General features: G+C 44.8%; 1 long non-coding RNA gene across 1 annotated transcript; it reads right to left on the bottom strand.

The window, feature by feature from the left end:
- Nucleotides 1-316: 316 nt before the first annotated feature.
- Nucleotides 317-8,638, bottom strand: LOC118967434 (uncharacterized). Its single transcript, XR_005054456.2, has 4 exons — nucleotides 8,170-8,638; nucleotides 3,002-3,181; nucleotides 2,183-2,296; nucleotides 317-1,393 (listed from the first exon to the last, which is right to left on the bottom strand). It is a non-coding gene; the product is annotated as an uncharacterized lncRNA (long non-coding RNA).
- Between the last annotated feature and the right edge of the window lie 296 nt (nucleotides 8,639-8,934).

Raw genomic sequence — 8,934 nt, 5'->3', positions numbered from 1 at the left:
ACAGCCTTCTCAGATCCACCATCCTTTCTGTCCTTGTCCTCAAGGGGGCTTGCCTGATGGCAGCAAAATTAGCTGCTGAAGAACCAGGGCTCACACCCACACTCCACAAATCCAGGAGAAGAGATTATTTCCCCCACAACATTCCAAGGAAATGTCTTGAGATTGACTCCAATTGGCCAGTCAGACCAGTCTGTGCCAACTCTGGAATCAACCACTAAGGTCAGACAGATGAAATCCACTGATGGGTGTTAGGGTCCAGGAATCCGGGGATTTCCCGAGAGAACAAAGCACACAGGCACGGAGATGTAAGTACAAGCAAAGTCTTTAATCAGCCAGCAAGCTGGGGCCGACAGCACTTCCCCTGACACGCAGGCCGAGTCCGAGCTGCCGACGCCCAGGCAACTTTAGGTATTGCTTATATAGGATTTTCACAGCCGTTACACCGAAACCTGCGCATTTCGACAACCAATAATTTTAAAACACACTCTATATTGTAACCAATGGGAAGCATTGTAACCTTTTAGGGACCGCATTAGTTGCCTAACCGCTTCAGTAGTTATCTCTTGCATTCAAGCATGTCTACGTGACTCATCATGGGTTACGCCCCCAGGCTGTTGCCCACTTCTAGTTATATGGCTTAAAGCAGGCGAATTTCTAAGCTTAGCCTCCGGTAGTTTATACAAAACTGGGTGGCCCTTGCTCTAGGCAGTTAGGTTAAATGTTATTAGTCCTTTTTCCTGACTCTGATGCTCTCTGCCCTCCTTTACAATGGGCCTCCTCCTAGGTCACGTGTCACATGCCTGTAGCCAGGGGTGTTGTCATCTTCCCCAGAGCAGCATGGGTCCCCAGAAGGGAATTAGGAGCTGCTGGGAAGGAGTGAGGGGAGGGAATAGATGTAGAACAGCATGGACATGATGGATGCCTGCTCCATCCACAAGTGGAAGAAAATGTTAATAGAGGCTATGCTGGTTCATGAACTGTTTGTGATGTCACAATGAGAAAAGCACAGAAATCAAGGGTAAGCATTTAAAAACTTACAGAGCAATTTAACATATCTACAACATCCAAGTGTGTGATAAGTAGAAATTATCTTGCTGAACAGACTATAGACCACAAGTATTGGTTTATGAAGGATTGGGAAAGAGAGTTAGTCTTTCATAATGGGTAATTTGAGAGGCACTGGTTTAGAAACTGTGCCTTGCACATTGACTGCTGTTAGCAGGTTGTAAAGTTCAAGCTGAAATCCCTAAGATTCATGCAATACTACTGTGCAGGATACGGGAAAACTGGGTATGAGTCAGCCTAATGCCAGATATTAGGAGTATCCTGATTCGTGTGGAGTTATTTCTAGATACCAACAGGTAGATGTCGTGGCTCACAAGATGCCAAGAACCTGTAAGAAGAAAGCATTAAGAAATTCAGAATGATCGGCGTGAAGTCAGTATTTTCAGGCTTGATTCTTTTGTGTCTCTTGACAATGACTTACCACTTATTATGGGATGTGGGTTGCTGTGGTGATGGGAGAGGTCTAGTGGATTGTGCAAGGTGGAACTGCAGATTAAACTTCACAAAGTTTGGTTTGTTTCCTCTTGGGAGTTTTGTTTGCAACATCTGCTTGCCTGGTGCTATGATGCCATAGGTTTTCCCAAGGACAATAGAGACTCCTAGAGTCCTGGGGGCAGGGTTGCCTTTGTTCTCATTCCTCAAGGGGCAACACCTGCTAAAAGCAGGTGTTGGTTTTGCTAAAACTAGTTATAATTTCCTTAGGGCAAATAGTCAAGGAATATTCCCTGGGTTGAGCCCAAAGCCATTAATGGGACTGGCCTGGCATAGAAAGGGAGACTCGGAGCTTCTCCTGGAGCCGGGGGTAACTCGGGAGTGGTGATCACCGCAATGGTGAGTTCCAACCACAGACATTCCTCCCTTGTGTGGAGGCAAGGTGTCAGAGGAAGTGCCCTGATGTGAGGGATTTACTTTAACATCCTCCAGAGGGTAGGGTAAATAAAACAGGCTTGGCCAAAGATGAGGGTACATGGGATTCGTGATATTCTTCTTTTATGTATTTTGAAATTTTGTAATAAAAAGTTAGAAAAGAGGCTTTAAAGCTCCAATTTTTCACTAATATAGATGATACAGGAATTAACGTCACTTAATAAATAATTACTGAGAGTCGACAACTCACCAGGCTCTTTGGTGCTGAATTTTGGGTCAAACCACCCCCACCTCTGCCATCAAGAAGATGGGACAGATTCCTATCTGGTCACCTTATGTAAAGTCCACTGGTTGAAAAATCCTGCTAATGAACAAACATTCCAATTAGCTTTCTAGTTTTTTTAACTTATAAATATGTCATGACATGTAATATCTATATCTATATCTAATCTATATCTATATCTCTATCTATATCCATATATAATTAAATACACTATATCCTTTAACATATTAAACAATGTTTTATATGTTGTATAATACATTATTTATATTGTATATATTATATATACTTCTTATATGATATATAATTTAAATAAACATTTCATGAGAGGGAATGAGGGAGAGGAAGAGTAAATGACTGGGGTCATGATATAAGAGAATTAAAGAGAATTAAATTCTTATTTTTCATAATAGAAATATAATAGGTAGTATTTACAGCTGAAAACCCAATAAATAGCAGTATTAAAATGTTACTTAAAATATGGAGATACCAGAAAAGCGAGCCCCAAATATTGAATGTGGTGCCTCGGTGGGGCAGGACTGAGAGTTAACATTGTACGAGGAAGCAAAAGGGACTGCTGAAATTTTGTTATAAAATTTTTATAGTAAAATTTGGCTTTTAACTATGTATATGTACTATTTTTGTCAAAATAAAAATTCACTTATTTTTAAAATATCCCCTCCAACTGCTATATGGCCTACAGACTGTAAGGAGGGAAATGGAAGCAGAGAAGCCAATAGTATCATTTTGATTATGTCACTTTGCCAACAAAAACATATGACCTCTTACCTTCAGTTCTGCGACCGTACATTGTAGCTTTGTTACTCAGCCAAGAGATGAAAATCACAGCATTTATTTATCTGCTTTATGTTAACGGACTTGGTATTTTGCCACCTTGGTCAAATCCGGGATCCTGCCATTATTGAGTTTTCTTCTCTGTTACACTTCTTGCCCACTCAGCACAGATGCCTGCAGTGTGAACAGGGAGAAATTGAAATTCTAGTCCTGTCTCTCCTCGGTTAGGTCTGATTTTCAGAAATTGCAGTAAATCAGTAGCACTGAAAATTGGCCTATTTTTTTCTGGGGGTGTTGGTTCGTCTTGATGAGAAGGCAAAACAAATGGAGTTTATAAATGTAACTAATCAGGAAGTTAAAGAGAGGTTAAACCTGATGGATTAATCAAGTTCCTCGGGAAAGTGGAAAGAAAAGGTGGGAGGAAGGGACAAAGGAAAGCCATGGGGCAGGCTTGTGTCCAGACTGATTTAATAAGCCCTGCAGAATCAGCTCTTTGAGTGCCTTGCGGTTTTTTTCTCTCTCTCTCTGTCCATCCTTTCTCGTTAGAGAATGGAGAGCCAACCAGTGGTAGGCGTCTGGTGTCCTGAGTGGTGTGAACAGGGTACCATCTGCTGGAAGACCGCACTCTGATTTCTGATTCTGCCACTTGCTAGTGGTGTGACCTTAGAAGAGATATGCCGTCCCTCTTTGAGCAGATACTATGCTCATCTGTAAAATGGGGTGAGTTTTCTGATTTTCTGACATTACCAGGCTTGACCTTCTGGACAGAGGTCAACAGAGGTAATAGATTAGACTGTGAGCTCTAGAGCATGGAGAGGGGAGACCGACCAGTACCCACCAGGGCCTTGAGGAGGGAGGAGCGTGGCCTGGGCGTAGAGAGCAATAGAGTAAGTGGTACAAGAGGAAGCTGGTGGTCAGGGGCTGGAATGTGAAAATCAAAGCAGATGATAACTTTATCCTGAGAGCTGTGAGAAGACTCTGAATTATCTCACGGATGGCAAGGAAGTTTGAGATGATCAGGTTTGTGTTCTGAGATGATTCCTTCCACTCATATCTCTCATATCGTGGTGGTTCTCCAGTCTAGCTCTGGCCCAAGGCTTTTCCCTGCATTTCTTGCCTCTATATTCCATCATAAGATAATTCTCAAGGTCAGCACATCCCAAACTGAATTCTTTATCTTCCTCCCCAAGTCTGAGCTTCCTCCATCCCCCTCCACCTCCTTGTGTCTCTTTGTAAATGGAACCCGCGCAGGACGCTTCAAGGTCATTTAATCTGGATTTCTTACTTGCTGGTTTGGCTTGATAAAAAAAGGGAAATGCAAATGGAGTTTTCTATAGGCCCATTGCAATAATACATATGCTATTCCATATATAAAATGTAGAAGCACAATTCTCTGGGAGAGACCCAGAATTTTCAGCAGGCTTCTCATAGGTGCTCCCCAAAAGGTAAGAGTCTTTAGAAAGTCCAGTGTCCTCATTTTATAGATGGGCAAACAGGCCCACAGAGGTTAAGTGACCCATCTGAGGTCACAGAGAGATTGACTGATGGAGCTGGAACACAGCCTCCGGCTCCCTTCTCCAAACAAGGGTTGCCAACTGGCAGTCAGTGCAGATGCTTCAGAAGCCTCGTATTTCCCTCCTTGGGGACTGGATGTCTCTTTTCACTCTGACTATTCAAATTGGACCCCCACTGATGAGGACTGGGGTGTAATCAGCACCAGTGAATTCAAGGAGCCTTAACACTTATTAATTATATACATGTCTGTTTACAGGAGAATAATACTGTTAGCCCCATTAAGCACCATTATCAATGCATGATCTAATAATTTCAACATAATGAAACTAATATATTTCAGAGGAAGGGAAGGAGATATTCCACAACTGCTGCAAATTGGATTATTCTGGGTTAGGAAATCCTTGAGGCAGTGAATGTAACTGTTTTGATTTTCATCACATCTACTTGGTATAGTGCTTTACAGTCTATATATTATTTTCACATACCTTATTATTGTTTCATTCTTCCAGAAGTTTGGAGTAGGACAGAGAAAACAGAGTGTTCGAGTTAGGAATATTTTGGTTGCAAGCAACAGAAAAATCAAATCTACACTAGATTAAGGAAGAAAGAGATTGGGGATGGGAAGATTGTTGCTTTAAATAACTGAATTGTCATGGGACGTTCTCATTCAGGTTTGATCCATTGGTTCATGCTGTCAGTAAAGCTCTAGCTTCGTTTCTGGATAATTCTCTCTGTTGCCTTGTTGGCTTCATTCTCAGGTTGACTCACAGTAGCCTCACATCCTCCACAAGTGTCCCAAAAGTAGATACACGACGGCTTCTGGCAGAGGAGAGCAGAGGGGAGTGCCCTGGAGGGCAGGGCGCTTATCTGTCCTAGTAACCTCAGAAAACCTCTCCTCATTGGTGAGAGGCCTACCCCTCAGCCAATCACACTGGACAAAAGAAAGTATATTCTCATTGGTTTAAGCCAATCAGGGCCTACCCTACAGCTGGGGTGGGATCAATCCCACTGGAAACAGCAGAGCCGAAGGTGGTGGGCGTGGAGTTCCGCACAGGAAAATGTGAGCGCTCTTGGTGGGGAAGAGGGAAGTGATGTAGACAAACAGCTCAAAGTGTCCATTACACAGTGGTTTGGAGAGATTATGAGGCAAATCCAAAGTCATACAGTCTTTGTCTCTTGGGACCAAGATGCTAAATTCAGGGTTATTGTCTCAAATCTGACACTATTAAACGCCAGACTTCTCTAGAAACTTGAAGAGTTTTCCCACTGCCCTTCCTACTCATCTACCGGCTCTGTTCTGAGAAAAACACTGGAAAACTCGTCACCACCATCCTGAGCCAGGAACTTCCTGACCATGCCCATTCAAACCACAAAGCCCGAACTCCAGGAGACAGAGGAAGCGGTACTGTGCTTGGCATTCTCCTGAGTGCGCAGGAGCTGTCACAGCAAGTAGGATAGAAGCAAGTTCTGTTATTTTTTTCAAAGCTCCACAGCCTTCTAAGACAAACTAGCTTAGGTTTAAAGTCAGCCAGTCAATTCTTATGTCACAAATCAAATCACTCTATCACCTCACTGATCACACTGCCTTTTCTAGGATTCCAATTCGTTTCAACAAGAATTGCCTGAACTTGTCAACAATACACCAGGCTACCTATGAGGTGGGTCATACTAGTACTTCTATTTTACAAATGAGGGCACTGTGACCCAGAGAGCTGGGGGTAGCTCCTCCAAAGTCACTGGGCTAGAAAAACCCAGTCTTACCCTCCTGTGTGTCTCCCTTTTTTACTCACACAGAACACTTCACTTTGAACACTTTGGTCACCAAACAGGCGTTCGTTTTCCCCAACACCAAGCGGTTTTCCATGACACGTTTTGTGTGTCCTACAGTTTAACTAAATTCTGACACTATTTACCTGGAATGGTATCAGGTCCTACGGGTTAAGTGCTCAGTCCCACAAGACTGTTCCCACCCCGTTACTTCAATCACAGATAGTAGGTCCGCAGGTTACCCATACCATTTGTCAGACTTAGCTACCAATGGGAGGTTCCTCGGGTTAGAATTAATTTGCTGGCATGCCTCACGTAAGTCAGGGAAACACGTAGGTCAATGTGATCTGGGAGGGTCCCGAGCACAGAAGCTTCTGTGCCCATGGAGTTGGGGTGTGTCACCACATTACATGAATATGATCACCAGCCTGGAAGTCCCAGAAACCCCACGGTATTTGGATTTTATCAGGAGGCTTCCTCATGTAGGCATGAACTATCATTAATGCCGTTTCCAAACCCTCTCCTGAAAGAAGACAGGGGATGTGAACTCAGCAGTCCAAGCAGGTTTATTGCTGAACCTGCGAGGGACCCCTCAGGCCTGGCCAGCAGAACAAAGGAAAAAGAGGGTCTCTAACAGGTCAAGAGGCTTTTTATGGCCAGGGTTTTTGGCAGGCTCTTTGAGGGGAGGGGTCAGGGGAAAGGTGGGCTTGTGGCTTGCTGACGTGTCCTCTGGAGGATGCTTGTAGCCTAGGGAAGATGACACCTAGGTCTCTCTGAGATGGTGGGTGGGCTTTTTCGAAAGGTGGTACTCAGGTCTGGATTCTATCATCTCCCATCTCTAGAGAAGTGGGGAACAGGGCTGGTAATTTCAAGCTTCTAATCATGGCCCCGTCTTTCTGGCGACCAGCCCCTGTCCAGAAGCCCACCCCAAGGTGCCCCATTAGAACAAAAGATGCTCCTAGTACCCTTATTACTTTGGCAATTACAGAGGTTTAAGGAGCCCTTTAGGTGCCAGGAACCGGGGGCAGAGACATGTATTTTCTATTATCTCAAATACAAATAAATGTTTCAAAGTACAGAGTCCATGGATTTTCTATTATCTCACAGTTGCTCAGCTAGTAAGCGTTGAAGGTGGTATTCGAGTCCATGGGTGTGACTCCAACATGCCGTGTTCTTCACCAGGCGCCCTTACAAGGACCTATCTTGGTCTCATATGCAAGCACATGGAAGACACTATAGACTGCACAATTCTCTCCTGCTGGGATCTGACATTATAGCTCCCTTCCCTGGTGCCCATCATTCCTGTCCAGGAATAAAAGCCTTCATGGAAGCCTGGTCTAACAATACAGCTTTAATAGGACCCCCTCAGGACACAGACAGCAACAGGAAACATCTGCCTGGGAACCACCCCTGCTTCTGTTGATTGAAATGTGCAAGTGGAAAAGCTGTCCTATTGTCTGGGGAAATTCCGAGTTGACATGATTATAGTCTAATCAGCCACCTGCTGCAGAGCTGGAAATGGGAGAACCTGGGTGGCAAGAAGTGTATCCCAGGCCAGCTGGGACCCTTTGGGTCATATTAACAATCAGTGACTGATAAGCACTGTTCTGAAGAAGCTTGGGGGAGCCCTTGGGGTTGTTGCACCCCCTGTGTAACTGAATCCCCACCAGAAGGGAGCAAGAATGGCTTGGTCACCCCGCCTTGGGTCATGGTTTCTAAAGCAGCCAACCTACAGGGCACATTTCTGTATGCACACTTGTGGTTGGGTGTGGCTGTGGGTGTGCACTGAATCATCACAGAATGACTGCGCATTTCATGTAAGCTTGTAACCGTTTCTCACAAGATTCCCTGAGATCTTGACTTTCCCCCAGGGTACTTACTTCCCATGGAATTTGGGTTTCCAAATCAAGGTGGGTTGATTTATCTATAGACATTCAGTAGTGCACATATGGGATGAATTTGGCCTTCTTCCCTCCTTCCATTCTGTAAGTCCAGGGAGACGAAATCCCGGGGCAAAATGCCTCTAAAAACCGAAATCAGTCAAAGTGAGAAATAAAGTTTAAAACCTGTTTATTGCTTACAAACTGCAGTTCGGTGCTGTCTCCCTTGCTCCCAGCCGGCAAGCAGGCCCCTCCCTTTAACGTCCCAGGTTCAGACACGCCCTCAGTGGCCCCGGTAATTACCCACTCACATGGAGATGAACTTCTCTCCACCCCTGAGGATATGCAGATGCACCAAAGCCCGGCGAGATATTCTGGAAATACTACAATTTGACCCATACATCCCTTCCTTCCTTTCGTTTAACAAATGTTAGTTGAGCACCAGTTACAGGCCAGGTCCTGTGCTGGGTGTTGGTCAGAGATGAACACGGCACCATCTGGGGCTGGGGCTGGGCGGGCACTGATAGCAGGGAGTTTCCACCTCACCCAGGTGACGCTGGGAAATGCTGGAGGCAGTTTAGGTTGTTCCAGCCTGTTCCAGGCCAGGGAAGCTGTTCAGTCCACATTGCACAGGTCAGTCCTGAAATGAAGAATTTTCTGGCCTAAAATGTCCACAGTGCTGGGGTTGAGAAACTGGGTGGGGGAAAAAAAGAGTTGGACTTCACTGTTTTCCATCCTGGCTCTGCCTGCCCCTGGTGGACTTCA

Source organism: Manis javanica, chromosome 15 (assembly GCF_040802235.1).
Source record: "Manis javanica isolate MJ-LG chromosome 15, MJ_LKY, whole genome shotgun sequence".
NCBI lineage: Eukaryota > Metazoa > Chordata > Mammalia > Pholidota > Manidae > Manis > Manis javanica.
Note: the sequence above shows the minus strand (reverse complement) of the source record. Positions and strands in the feature narration are given on the sequence as shown.